The sequence below is a fragment of the Myxocyprinus asiaticus genome, chromosome 16 (genome assembly GCF_019703515.2).
Source record: "Myxocyprinus asiaticus isolate MX2 ecotype Aquarium Trade chromosome 16, UBuf_Myxa_2, whole genome shotgun sequence".
Classification (NCBI taxonomy): domain Eukaryota; kingdom Metazoa; phylum Chordata; class Actinopteri; order Cypriniformes; family Catostomidae; genus Myxocyprinus; species Myxocyprinus asiaticus.
In genome coordinates, this window is record NC_059359.1 from 21,268,384 (window position 1) to 21,282,911 (window position 14,528).

The following is a 14,528-nucleotide window of genomic DNA, read 5'->3' on the forward strand; positions in this document are numbered from 1 at the left end:
GTCTGCCTGACAGAATGAACTGTCCATAGTTTTAACACATTATTTACCGTGATAGTACATACTGGACATCTTTTTTACGGTTAAGGCAGCCAATGCTGAGAAAGATGCGCATTTTGATGCACACACATAACAGTTTAAACAACTGACAGGTCATGATGAGTGGGTAGCCCAGACTTTCAGAACACAAACTGTATGAAAACACTTAACATAATGTAAGAGTGTCGCTGCAAACTGTAGAAGCAATAGTACAGTATGACATCATCCTCATATGTGCCTGCCTGTCTGAAAAAAAAATCACCAAATCAAGTCCCACTTCATTAATTTTTTATTATATTCCAGAAAGCTTGAAAACAAAAATAAAAATAACATGTGGTTGTGGATTGACCTCAGCTCTCTCATCTCTGTGTGTCAGTATAGTATTATGAGACATACCAACTTCCTGTTCAGCTGGCACAAATGTCATAAAATACCAACAAACAATGAAATCTGTGCTCTGTGAGTAGCATTTAGCTCTGCTACTCAGCTCCGAGGTCATAAATATTATACAAGAGCTTAACATAAAAACCAACGGCAACAAGGGGTTATAAATTACCAATTGCAAGCAGCCATATCACCCTGTAGCTCAAGACTGGTTGCCTACTGAAGCTAAGCAGGGCTGAGCTTGGTCAGTACCTGGATGGGAGGCCTACTGGGAAAACTAAGGTTGCTGCTGGAAGAGGTATTAGGGAGCCCAGCAGGCGGGGCTCACCCTGCAGACTGTGTAGGTCCTAATGACCCAGTATAGTGATGGGGACACTATACTTTAAAAAGGCACCGTCCTTCGGATGAGATGTTAAACTGAGGTCCTGTCTCTCTGTGGTCATTAAAAATCCCAGGACACTTCTTGAAAAGAGTAGGGGTGTAACCCTGGTGTCCTGGCCAAATTCCCCCCATTGGCCCTTAACAATCATGGCTTCCTAATAATCCCCATCCATTAATTGGCTCTATCACTCCACTCTCTCCTCTCCACCAATAGCTGGTATGTGGTGAGCGTACTGGTGCACTATGGCTGCTGCCACATCATCCAGGTGGATGCTACACACTGGTGGTGGTTGAGGAGAGTCCCCTGTTCACTGTGTATAGCGCTTTGAGTGTGGTGTCAGAAAAGCGCTATATAAATGTAACATTCATTCATTCAATTTGTAAAGGAAAATTACACAGCTCTTTAGCAAAAAAGTGCTTGAGAGGGGAAAAATAGGAGATAATTAAGGAAGTATTTAAAGTTCCACTAATACTTTTAGACATTACATTAATACATCTCTACAAGTGATTGATGAATATTCTACAAAAATATGAATATTTATGAAATGGCACGAATCAAACTTTCATGACGTTTCACACTATTTTAATGTGTAACTAACTATAACTGATTTGTTACGTATTATAATGCAAGACAGGACGTTTATCATTACAGTGATTGTAATCACCTTATGACCCCTCTGTAAGTGACACCCTTGGCCATGTAATCTTATCTTTGATTCCTTGCCTTCACACACTGTTTATGCATTGAAATTAGAGCTAGAAAGGAGACATTCAGCGTCACTCTGCCAAATCACTTTCATTTATGAAATCATCTCCTGCTGAATGGTGGCGCTGCTGGCAGGAATGCCATGGCAACCCAACTTTGGTCCTCAGCCAGAGAGAGAGTGCCATATTACAGTTCAACTGTCTGAACACATGAGAGCAAGAAAGGAAAAGGATGGCAGGGTGACAGTTCATCAGCCAAATTGATCCCTGCTAAGTGCAAGAGCTCAATGGTGCCAGAAAAATGCCTCTTTCAGGACACTGTAGAGGTTTTACATGATAGGTTTTACCTGTTTCCATCTGAGAACTGTCTGAATTGGTAAACTGGTTGTTAAACAGCACAGTGAGTGGCATTCATGCCCAGTAGTAGGTCTGTTACCATTTTAAACTGTTGTGAGTTTTCATTATCTCTCTGTACCTAAGAGTTCCTCCATGAGAATGTAAATCATGTCTATTTAATAATTCAGGAAAATGAATAAAATGGTAAACCCCTTGTCTGACAAAAAATAAAACTGGGATTTTACATTGGACATCAAGTGGTGACACAGTACCAAAAGTACAAAAGTAAACAAAAACAAAAATGTCCTTAAAATTAAGATACATTTATTACCATTAGCATGAATTGCATAAGCTCAACAACATGCAAAATCACCAGTATGGCAGGTTGAATTGGAAAATGTACCATTTTGTTTTCTAAATGTCTCTTGAATTTCAGAAAATTCACTGCACAAAGCACACTTTGGTAGGCACAAGCCATTTTTATTCTTGTGGCAAGTGAACCCATACTAATTCAACAAGTCTAGGTCATATTTTCTTGTACCTTGAGTTATGTTCATGGTTTTCGGGGATATGGGGACGTCAAGCAACCTGTCCATGTCTATCTACCTTATTTGGCTAGATTCTACCAAGTCACAGATACATTTTCAACCAAAATACTGTAGGGATTGGTTAGATACACAGCCTTTCACAAGTTGATAAGCCTATTTATTTTGATATACAAACTAAGCATGATTATATAGTTAGTTGCATTTTATTATTTGCATTTAGCATTTTTTTTCCTGCTGTCTGCAATCAACTTTAGGGTCCCAGCCCACCAGGTAGAAAACCACAATCATAAATTACCTTTAATCCTTGAATACACTCTGAATAGAGATCTCTGCAGCCAGCTTCCCAGGATGAGCTTTGGCTTGATGAAGAAGATTTGGCTTGACAAAGATGATTGGATTCAGACCACATAGTGTGTCTTGATGTTTAAATAAAGCCTAACAGATAAGGAAAGATGAAGAAAAGGGCAAACAGTGTGATCTGACATGCACTTCAAAGAGTCTCTATGTTTCACAGCTTGAAGCACCGTATATCAAGACACATTTGGAAGGTGAGGGGGGCGAAGACAGAAACAATCAGTCCTTACACCAGAGGCTATTGTTTTACATAAAAATACAAAATTATATATGGTTTAAATGCCTATGGAAGCGTGAAAATAGAAAGGGTAATGGTGTCCTCCTTTGTGTTGAAGATAATGAAGGTTGGACACCTGCTTCCATTGTGAAATGAGTCTAGCTCTGGGATGCCAATAGACGTTTTTCACAGTAGCACCATATTTACAGTCTCTTAAATGGCATGTACTGTATAAAGCTGTATAAAGCTTTGAGATCAAATCAAATTTTTACAGAAGTTGAAATTAAGTTAAAACTGATGAAAAGCAACAACAAATAGCTAGTGTCATCTGCTGGAAAGACACCTTGTTGTATGCTATGAGGACAATAACACAAGACACACCGGACATTTGACATTTAAGTTCTACATTTTTTGGTTTCTTTTTTCTTTCTCTCATTAAATATATATATAAAGGTCAGATATGTGTAAAACTCTAAGCTAATTAATGAAATATTCCGGGTTAAATACGCCCTACACGTTAAGCTCAATCGACAGCATTTGGTATGTTGATTACTAACAAATTATTTCAACTTTTCCCAACTTTTCTTTAAAAAGAAACCATGAAGGCGCTTACAATGGAAGTAAATGGGTCAATCAGTAAATGTTAAAATACTCACTATTTCATAAGTATAGCCGTAATGCATGTTAACATGATTTTAGTGTGATAAAATTGCTTACTAATCTTTTCTGTGTAAAGTTATATCAAATTTTACAGCTTCGAAGACATGATGATGCTTTAAACCCTAAAAAGAGAGGTAAAACCTTTTAAGCTCAAAGAAAACACGAGTTTTAACAGAAGTAAATTTATTCACTTGTAAGTGCATCACAGTTAACTTGATTTTTGCAGCTTCTTTTTTTAAGAAATAGAGACGAATAGTTTTTTTTTTATTTTTTTTTTATTTTGGTAATAAACTTTCTGCCACAAATGCCATTGATTAAGCTTAAATGGCCAGTTCATACAAAATGGAAAATTCTCTCAAAAATAAAAATTCCCTCATCATTTATTCACCCTAATCACGCCATTCCAGATTTGTATGACTTTCTTTCTTCTGCTGAACACAAAAAGTTTTTAAAAGTTTAAAAAAAAAAATACCGTATTTCCAGACCAAACTTACCAACTTGCTAAAATGTGCTAGCTACCTAGTATTAGCTCTAGTAGTTTGCTAGCTAGCTGATTTAAAATATCTTTTAAAATGTTTGAATGTCAGTGCTTCAAAATGTATCTGTAATAAATTTTAAAAAGTTGAAAAAAACGTATTTAAAAAAAATAAATTAAAAAATACCCTATGAAGTCAAAACTCCATAGGAAATGCATAGGTCATTTTGACCAACTTTATGCATTCTTGGGGTAGTGATAGAAAATGTATATTTTTTCTGAAAAACATTAATCTAAATATTGATCTGTTTCTCACCCATGCCTATCATATCACTTCTAAGGATATGGAATTAACCACTGTAGTCTTATGGATTACATTTAAACTGCATTTATGTGTGTTTTGGACCTTCGAAATTCTGGCCACCATTCACTGGACAGTAGATCCACGCATTGTATGGACCTACAGAGCTGAGATATTATTCTAAAAATCTTCGTTTGTGTTCAATAGAAGAAAGTCATACACATCTGAGATGGCATGAGGGCGAGTGCATATGATGAGAGAAATTTTCATTTTAGGGTGAACTATCCCTTTAACTTATTGAACCCAAAATATTCCTTTCATGAATCACCAGTTTTTGGTAGTGTATATCCAATTAAGAGAAGTGTATATCCAATTAAGAGACATGACAGACAATTGCAAAAACTTTGTCTTAACATGCTGAATACTTCAATAATAGAAACCACAATCAAACACTTTTAATGCTCAGAGTTTTGTGAGGTCCCAAAGACCCCTGACCTCCACAATATTTTGATAATTTGTAAAGCAACCAAGTGAAGTTTGTGGACACATTTCACAATACCTGCAATGATAGAACTTGCTAGAAATTTCACAGAGGCAAAACAGACAGGGAGCCATTTAGCTGTGTGAAGTTGTTGGAGTGCTAAGAAATGATCACTCTCATTGTCCTGTCTGACACAGGCAGACACTCTGCAAACCTGTTTTAAGTGCAGAGGGATGCAGTGGTTGAGCCATCTGAAGCTTCTAATCCAGGTTATCACACTCCGAGTGACTGGACAATCATTTTTAGTTGCCACAGCAACATGAGTCTGCACAAACAAATCTGTAGTCCTCCGTAGGTCCTTCAATACTCCACTAAATAGTGGTCAGATTGGAACATGGATAGCGCAAAATCTATTCCACTAAAATAGGAAAGAAGAAAAGCTATATTAGTGATACTATAAGATAATTTTGACTTGGGGTTACGGTGGATTTTTAAGATTTGCGCCACAGACAACAGCATAGATGACAACAATAAATTAAACATAAAGTCTAAGATAAAGATATCATTTTTCAAAACATCATTTATTAAACAATAGGAAAGCCAACTTTCAACACAAGGTGAGTTTATGGTTTATTCAGGTTCCACGTGAACCTTTTTACCTCTTTTCAAATTGCCACCTCTAGCACACATAATCTAACAAGATAAATGTGTACAGTCAATCCTGAATATTGTAATCAAATAGGAATTATACAAAGCAATGTTAGGAAAAGAAACATGGCACAAATGTAAAGCCACTCCTTTCAATCAGTAATAACACGACTGATTCACTGAAATCTTAATATATTATTCACCTTTATTTTCTGCATTGAGGAAGAGAAGAGACACAGAAACCATTTAGTCTATCATCAGATGTCATCAACAGCTTGTATTTTGTCAAGAAGAAGGTGTCTGACAGATGTGTTCTTAAGGGCAGCCAGCACAGAGGGTCTGTTTACCATCTCCAGCGAGGCTGCAGTCTGCTGGTTCACTGTGGCTGGGATGTCCATCATCAGACCTGCCTGCTGATGTTTTAGCAAACTGGTGAAGCTACAGGAACGAGAAAAACAGGACAGACAGAAAATTAAAGCACCCTAATATTGCAGTGTCAGGCAAGCTTCACAACACAAAAAACGTACACAAATGTATTTTTGGACTTAAGTTCGATAATACACTACTGGACTGATCGTCTCACCGATCATTCTGAGAGACTGTGGAGGTGCTGTCCAGAATTAACTTTTTCTGTTGATCCAGAGGATTCATGTTAACACCCAGCTTGCGGTGTAAACGTCGTTTTCAATCAAACATGCTTAAAAGGCAGAATAAGTCAAATTATTTTTCACATCTAATTTTAAGTCTAATTTTGGGTGTACATCGCTGGCTAGTCACTGCAAACAGTTCAATTTGCATGGCCAAAAGTTCCATATAACACATTAATTTTAAATCAAATGTAAATATTATTATTAAGAAAACGCAATCATTAACTTCCCACCATTCAAGTTATTGTCTATCGTTGTGCACGCAGAGCTCTCAAACGTAATAATAATAATAATAATAATAATAATAATAATAAAATGCATTAATTCACTGTCGGAGAGTAGTTTTAATTAGGTTTTTAGCCAGGTGCAAGTGCGGACTCAGGCGATCTGTGGTCAGCCTAAGGACTCTACCGCCCTCTACCGGCGGTGCGTGGACACCACGTTTCTGAGTGAGAAATTCTCAAAAACCCAAGGATCAAATATCTTTATATAATTTGTAAACAAAAAAGAAAACACGAGTTGTGGGAAATTAGATGTAATCAAGGATTTATACAGTGGAGTGATGAGACAACAAGTCTATCCCTCAAAGCCTCGTTTTCATTCAAGTACAAAATCAAATATGGCGTTACTGTGCTAATTTATCAATCTTTGCTTCTTGTTAACTTGTTACTTGCTATTTCACTTTTATATGTATTTTACAAATATCAGATTACGACTGTGGCCTGCGGTGTCTCTCTCAGTTCATTTAAGTTTGTTTGTGCTTCATTTGTTTGTCAAATAACTATACATTTTTATTGCAAGAGGAGTTTGATACTCCACACTCCTTGCACTAAAAACTAAACGAAACAGCAAAACACAGCGACACAAACAGAGCGTGTGGAGAAGTGTTTTAAAGGAAAGTTCATCCAAAAATGAGAATTTTCTCATCATTTACTCACCCATTTACTCCCAGATGTGTGACTTTATTTCTTCTGCAGAACACAAACAATTTTTTTTTTATTTTATTTTATTTTTTTTTAGAAGAATATCTCAGCTCTGTAGGTCCATATAATGCAAGTAAATGGTGACCAAAATTTTGAAGCTCCAAAAAGCACATAAAGGCAGTCCAAATGAATCCAGTGGTTTATTCAATGTCATTTGAATGTCAATGTCAAAAGATTGAAACAATTTTGGGGTAAGAACAGACCAAATGTAACTAATTTTTACTGTACAACCTACCATTGCAGTCTCTAGGCATGATCATGATTTCAAGCTCGATTACACTTCCTAGTGCCTGATGCAGCTAGATGGTGCTAGGAAGTGTAATTGAGCTTGAAATCATGAACACCAAGGAGACTGCAGATGTTAAGATTTACATTTTAAAACCGATTGGATTGCTTCATAAGACATGGATTAAACCACTGGAGTCTTATGGGTTACATTTATGCAGACTTTATGTACTTTTTGGAGCTTCAAAATTTTGGTACCCATTCTCTTGCATTGTGTGTAGACCAACAGAGCTGAAATATTCAGTGAGGTTAAGATAGTTTTGTTTTTGATATTCCAGACACATTCAGCGATAAACAGCGATAACTCAAAAATGGCTTAGCAAATACTTTCCAAAATAGTATTACTGTAAAACTTGGAAAGCAAATAATATTCCACAAGCTTGTTTTCATTATTTTCACTCGATATTATGAGCACTGGCCTGCAAAAGTCGTCGAAATGTGAGTTACCCCGGGAAGAGTTCCTCTTGGCGTAGCGTTACGTAAGGAACCTTGGAGGAAGTGCAATTTTCCTTTGTTTTTTTGTAATAGCTTGGTGTGTGAACTGCATGTACAATATAAACCTTCTTTTTGAAATAGCTTTTTTGTTGAAGGACATAGAGACACGAAACCAGCGTCATTCAATAGAGGAGGACAGTGCGCAACATTCACAACATTTCATTTTACCCCTACTGGTTGAATAGGAAACTGCATGTCCAAAACTAGCCTTTTTGTAGTTGCTTTTTGTTGAAGGACATAGAGGCACGAAACCAGCGTCATTCAACAGAGGACAGTGGGCAACTTTCACAACCTTTCATTTTACCCCTTGTGGTTGAATACGGAACTGCATGTCCAAAATTAACCTTCTTTTTGTAATAGCATTTTAGTTTCCCATTGTCCTCCTCTAATAAAAGACGCTGGTTTCGTGCCTGTATGTCCTTCAACAAAAAAGTTATTACAAAAACAAGGTTAATTTTGGACATGCAGTTCCCTGTTCAACCAGTAGGGGTAAAATAAAAGGTTGTGAAATTTACACACTTTCCTCCTCTACTGAATGACGCTGGTTTCATGCCTCTATGTCCTTCAACAGAAAAGCTATTACAAAAAGAATGTTAATTTTGGACATGCAGTTCCCTATTCAACCAGTAGGGGTAAAATGGAAGGTTGTGAAATTTTCACACTTTCCTCCTCTACTGAATGGCTGGTTTCATGCCTCTATATCCAATTTGGTTGCTTAAGAGACCTGGCTGGAGTCACTCAGCACGCTCTGGGATTCAAACTAGCGAACTCCAGGGGTGGTAGCCAGCGTATTTTACCACTGAGCTACCCAGTCCCCGTGCCTCTACATTCTTGAACAAAAAGGCTATGAAAAGACGTCCGTCTCGCGCATGTTTACATAGAAAAACAACTGAAGAAGAGCGCAGACAGATGGAACAACGGGTTCGGTATGAACGGTTCCATACTGTCCTCTGTTCTTTCTCTCTCTCTCTCTCTCTCTTGAAGTTGCTTTATTGGCATGACAAAAGTACATTTTGTAATGACAAAGCATTTAACACAACATAGAAAATAGTTTAGAACAGTTGAACAATTGAATTAGGATTTGAACAAGCAATATAAAAGGAAAAACATTTAAAATCATAAAAGAAAAACAGATAATAAAAAAAATATTATTATCCAATTATGTAACGAGTTAACTTTAACTAATGAACTATATAAACTGAATTAAACATTAGCTACATTCATGTGTAATGAGGGGTTTGCGGTGTGAGTTTTTAATAATACATTATCGAATGTTCATTTATTAGTTGTGGTTGTCCCTGAGGAGATGGCAGGATGCAACAAATCTTGTGGCTACATTTGCATATTCGACTTTTTCACCAAGAATAAAGGGACGTTTTTCAGTTGGGGTGCAATTATTAAATTGGGGAAATATTTTGTTTATTTTGGGATAATAGTGGTTTCTGATGATTTCATATTTTAGGCATTCCGTGAGGAAGTGCAGCTCTGTCTCCATCTTTCCCAGATTGCAGTGGGAGCAGAGTCTCTCCTCACGGGATACCCACGTCTGTCTGCCCTGCCCCGTCTCTATGGCCAGGCTGCGCTCGGTGAGTCTGTACATCATCAACGCTTTTCTTAAATTCACATCAGTCACCGTTGTCAGGTAGTTTGTCACGGTGTACTCTCGATTTAGTGCAGAATAACATTCCAATTTGTGTTGATTTTTAAAGGTGTTTGTCCAATTGGTGATGTTTTTGTCTTTTTCTGTGTTTAGAATTTGGTTGGTCTTAATCATTGTGAGTGTGAGTTTGTCCTGAGGTTGTCTGATCTCTGCAGGAGTGAGGTCAGTCAGTCTCAGCACCAACTGGAAGAGGGGACTCCTCACCTCGCTCAGCTCTTGGTATTTTAGGGCTTTATAATGGTATGTGGTGGGGTCACTTGCCTTTAGGTGTTTCTAGAATTTGATGGCTCTTTTTGGATGTTTAGAAGGAGAGGGTACTGGCCTAATTCTGCCCTGCATCCGTTTTTTGGTGTTTTTCTTTGGACTTTGAGTATTCTTTTGCAAAATTCTGAATGTAGAGTTTCAGTCTGAAGTCAGATTTTATAGGTGGACCCCACACTTCACTGCCATATAATACAATTGGTTCAATGATTGATTTGAAAAGTTTGAGCCAGTTTTGAACTGGAATGTCAATTTTAATTGATCTTTTAATGGCATAGAAAGCCCTTTGAACTTTCTTTTTGAGTTCATTCACAGCCAAAGTAAAGTTATCCATTGAAGTGAATTTCAGGCCAAGGTAAGTGTATGTTTTTGTGGTTTCAGTGGTTCTGTGTGATAGTGTGAATGTGTGTGTTAGTCCCTGAGATCTGGAACAATTCTGGAAAATCATAAATAGTTTTTTGGTGGTTGACTGTTAGAGCCCAGGACTGACAGTAACCCGCCAACAAATTCAGGCTGTCCTGCAGCCACTCTTTAGTGGGCGACAGGAGAACCAGGTCATCGGCTTAGAGTAGACACTTTATTTCTGTCATGTAGAGTGAGACCTTGAATGGGAGAATGTTCTAGTATATTAGCCAATTGGTTAAAGTAAATGTTGACGCCTCTGGAGAAAAAAAATCTGTTCTTTTGTTTCCAATTTTCCAATCGCTGTCAATACGTTTTAAATATTCCTTCATGCCAGATTGAATCGAATGCTTTCTTGAAGTCTACAAAACAAGCGAAAATTTGTCTTTTATTTTGATGTACATATTTATCAAATAGTGACTGTAGGGTGAAAATGTGGTCAGATGTGCGACATTTTGGCAGGAATCCAATTTGACATTTACTTTTGTATTGTGCTTCATAAGGAAGTTTAAAAGTCTTGTGTTTAAATTGCTGCAGAAAACCTTCCCTAGGTTACTGTTCACACAGATGTCTCGGTAGTTGTTAGGGTCTAATTTGTCTCCGCTCTTATAAATGGGGCTGATGAGGCCTTGATTCCAGATCTCAGGGAAATAACCCACACACAGAACATCAATGAAGAGTTTTAGGATTGCCAGTTTGAAGTTTTGCTCTGTGTGTTTCAGCATCTCATTCAGGATGCTGTCAACATTGCAGGCTTTTTTGGGCTCAAGTATTTGCAATTTTTCTTTCAATTCTTTCATTGTGATGGGGAAATCTAAGGGGTTTTCATTTGCTTTAATTGATCTTTCCAAATTGTCTAATTTTTTTATTATTTCATTTTGATTTGAATTTTGAATTTCAGTTGAGCTGAAAAGTTCTTGAAAATGTTTTTCCCACAGCTCTCCGTCTTAGATTGCCAGATCTGATTTGTATAATAATTTCCATTTATCCCAGAATTTGTTTGTATTTCTTGATTTTTCCATTTCTTCAAGCTGGCTCTGCAAAAATTGTGCCTTTTTCCCTCGGAGTGTGGCTTTATATTGTCTTAGTGCCTCACAGTAATGAAGGTGAAGGTCCTGATTGTCTGGTTGATGGTGTTTTTGGTTGGATACATGTCTGAGTTTTTTTCTCAGAGCCTTACAGTCTGAATCAAACTGTTGTCAGTGTCCAATTTCTTTTTCTTAGTTTTAATGAGTGCCAAATAACTTTTGTGCTGTTTTGTAGAATATATAATTTAGATCTTTCACTGCCTGATTGATGCCAAATTCATTTTTAGAGTATTCATGTATTTGGAATGAATGTAAGAGAGATTGTATTTCTGTACATTCAATGGCATTGGTGTAATCAGTGATACTGTTTTCTGTCCATTTGAATGATATTATTTTGCTCATTTGATACAGTGTCCTGATTGTGTTGGTTGTTGTGACGAGGAGGAGGGTGTGCCCGGGCCGTGTTGGAGCATGGCTGGCGCTGAATCAGCTGACCAGCGGGAGAGCGAGATAAGGGGCAGCCGGAGACGCCAGTTCGAGAGAGAGAGAGACGCACGCGGCCATGTTGCATGTGTGTCTGTGTTTATGTTTGTTTTAAGTTCATTTATATCATTAAAGTTTATGTTGACTGTTCAGCTGGTTTCTGCCTCCGCCTTGCCCATCCTTATACTGTTACAGTGGTGCCGAAACCCGGGAGGGAGGAGAGATGCACTGTCTCAGAGTCCTCGCCACTGCCATCCGCCAGGGGAGCAGCCGCGGCCATCTGCCTGGGAATGGAGGGGTCGCTGCCAGCCGGCGAGAGCCAGAGAAACTGCGGCCATCTGCCGAGAAGGGGAGGAGCGGTTCCGTCCACCAGGGGCCGGAGGACTCGTTGCTATCCACCGGGGGAGGAGAGAGCTGGCGTCCGGCAGAGGGTGGGGGAGTGGTTGAGGACCAGGCAACACCGCGTCCAGGAGCCGGTGAACAAGTTCTTCTCTCTCTCGCTCTCCTCTCTCTCTCTCTCTGTGTGTCTCCGTTCACCCTTTCCCTCTCCCCACGCCTCCCCTCGTCTCTCCCCCTGGGTTCACAGGAGGTGGGGTGGACCACCGGCTGACAGAATGGCCGGTGGGTGGGGGGGGGTTGTCAGACCGGTGTCGCCTGGCTTGAATCGGGCGGGGGAGGAGTGTGACGAGGAGGAGGGCATGGCCGGGCCGTGATGGAGCACGGCTGGCGCCGAATCAGCTGATCGGCGGGAGAGCGAGATAAGGGGCAGCCGGAGATGCCAGTTCGAGAGAGAGAGACACGTGTGTGTGTCTGTGTTTGTTTATGTTTGTTTTAAATTCATTTATATCATTAAAGTTTATGTTGACTGTTCAGCCGTTTCCCGCCTCCTCCTTGCCCGTCCTTACACTGTTACAGTTGTTGTTTCAGATGGTTTGATATAGAGAGTGATTTGGCTGTGGTCTGAGAAAGGCGTTAAGGATTTGACTGTGAATGCTCTCAAAGAGGAAAGGTCCAGATCTGTGATTGCATAATCTACTCTAATTCTACACCGGTTCTTGTATTTAAATCACCCAGAAACATCACATTTCACTGGGCCTGGAAATGGCTGATTTCTCGCTCTATGTTTTGAAATATTTCTTCTTGGAAATAGGGCGACTCAAGGGGTGGTATATATATGGCACACAGGAAGACAGGCTGCGATGTTGATATAATGCCTTTTTTAAATTTCAGCCACAGGTGGTATTGTTCTCTTTTGACAAATTCTATGGACATTTCAGATTTAATCCAGATTATCATCCCTCCTAAATCTCTCCCTCTGTGTGACTGATGTGAGTTTGACTGATGGTAGTATTATCTCTCTGTATCCTGAGGGGCAACCAGTGGACTCATCTCCTCTACACCAGGTTTCCTGTAAGATGGTGATATATCTAAGTCTTCAATTCCTCTCATAAAGTCAGAATTTCTACTCTTTAGGCCAAAAGCTGAGGAGTTCAGACCTTGAATGTTCCACATGGAAATACTAAGGGATTTCATCACAAAGCTATTAAGATAATCTAAAGGGTTCGTTTGCCATTTTGAGAAAAGAGAAAGACACACACAAAAAAAAGGCAAATACACAACAGTTCAAAAACAACAGTGAATACAAACAATGTGAGCAATGTTGAACATTCACAAAGTAAAAAGTGATTTTTTTATCACTAAATCCTTACACTGAGTTTATGTTTTTTTTTTTTTTTTTTTTTCAGTTCTTACCACTGTCCGTTTTGAGTTATAAAGCGAGAGCAGATGATACTCAGCATGTGTTGGATGTCCTGAGGTTCAGCGTTGGCTCGGTTTGCTACTCCACTGACAGCCTGGGCGTAGCTCTGCCTACCTGGCCGGTGTGGGATCTGCTGTTGAGGGGGTTCCAGTGCTGTGCAGTATTCTGTAGGAGCTGTGTGGCTTTTATAGAGTAGTCTCTGTCTCTGTGGCTCCTGTCTGGGTGCTGAAGCTCTGGGCAGTGCCCTGGTAGATGCTCTGGCCGGGGCTCTGAATGAGGTGCTGGGTGGGCTGTTGTTTCTTGAAGTGTGTCTCATTGGATTGGCTGGGCTGGGGCTGGTTCTGTTCCACCTGGGGCTTGTCTGGTTGGTCCTGTTTAGAGCAATATCTTTGAGTCTCTTTGCCAGAACATGCACCAGATTCTTATATAAGTGGATGTGATCATACAGACAGTCAGTGTCCAGGTCTGGGTGGTGAGCCAAGTGAACATTAGGCAGAAGGGCACAGTGTCTGGAGATGCTAATGTTTATTTATTGATTGTTTGAGGATGGAAATCTTTCCTCTGAAGCAGAGTGGAGATGATAATTTTTGAGTTGGGGAAAATGTGTCTTGCTTTGTCCACAACAGCTCTGAGAGAGTCGGACACACTGTCCTGTTGGCTCCACAGGTCATTGGTGCCCATATGGATTATGATGTGGCTGAGGCGGACCAGCTTGGATTCTGTCAATAGCTCCAGAGCTTTGTCAGTGATGGGACACCAGAGTTTAACAGTTCTGTGTCAGGGGAAAAGTTTCTTTATATCAATTAATTTCCCATTCAATAAGTTCAATCAATAAGTAGGGCTATTTCAGGTCCTTCTGTGCTGGTTGGTGCTGGGCTACTGTCAGACGAGTGCTGCTGCTGCGCTGGGGCACATGACAGGGAGCACTGTGATGACTGTGAGCTGTCTAAGTCAGGCCTCTCTGGGCTGGGGGGTGGTGGATGTTGACTGTCTGTGTCA